This window comes from Coenobita brevimanus, chromosome 26 (assembly GCF_032717465.1).
Source record: "Coenobita brevimanus isolate Jiangsu-jjx chromosome 26, ASM3271746v2, whole genome shotgun sequence".
Taxonomy (NCBI): domain Eukaryota; kingdom Metazoa; phylum Arthropoda; class Malacostraca; order Decapoda; family Coenobitidae; genus Coenobita; species Coenobita brevimanus.
The window spans coordinates 1,444,008-1,445,108 of record NC_136979.1 but is presented as its reverse complement, the minus strand read 5'-3'; positions in this window follow the sequence as shown (position 1 = coordinate 1,445,108).

Here is a 1,101-nt window from a genome sequence, read left to right as displayed (position 1 = left end):
ATATATTAGCAATCCACCTTTTAGACGCACAGTTATGAAACTCATCTACATTATTCTGAAAAGTTTCGGCTCCAAAGATTGCAGTACTGGGTATTGAAGATGTTGCTTCCTGCCTTGATATTTACTGCTGTGGAGTGCCTCAGAATTTTTATCCATAACAGTATGTTTCATGTCATTCGTTCAGTTTGGGGATTATCTTTGTATACTGTACTCTTAGCCCTGTTATTGCCAAGGTGGGGACATAGTAGAGCTTTCCCTTAATACAGGTAACATTAAGCAAGAAATTTGTAAAGCCTTGTAAGTTTTGACAGTTGTCTGAATAAACTGCCACTCTTTAGATGATGCTTAAAGTCAGGATAACTGAGGGTGTTTTGACACAGAGTCATAATCCCATGAAACCAGGGGACATTTGTATTTTATTCTTGTGGTTACCAGACAGTATTACAGTATTTAACATATGAAAAGAAAGACCTTTTGTATAAAAAAAAAAAAGGTTTTATTAAGGCTGTATGTAACCCCTCAGGTTTTAAAAATTGTCCTGAGCAGAATAAAAATTGTCAGGAAAAGGCAAGAATAAACTGAAGAGACGTACCCATGCTTCAAAGGTTAAATGAGAAAAAATTTAATAGGTGATTGAGATTTGTTCAGCATCTTGATGGTACAGGTATTGTAACAGATCAGAGGCAGTATTCCAACCAGGTGTTTAAAACAGTACAGCAGTTACTATCACATCACATCACTGATTATTGTGGAATTGATTTAGCCAAGATTGTGTTATTTTGTTTTTATTTTTGTTCAGATTTTCAAAAATACAGTACTGTTTCACAGACAGAGTTACTGGTATACAGTACTTAGAATGTTATTTATGATTGGAAATGTATAATTGTCCAGGAATCACATGAAATAACAGACCTTTGGAACAATTTGTGAACAAGGAGCATTCCACCATAGTTAAGATAGAAATGATTACATTGCCTCTTCTGGTTTAATACATTTGCTCCTTCAGCACATAGGACCTTTCTTAAGTTGAGTGTTACCATCTGATCATAGTAAAAATAAAGCAACATATGTTGCACTAAAGATGTTTAGATACTAGGTATA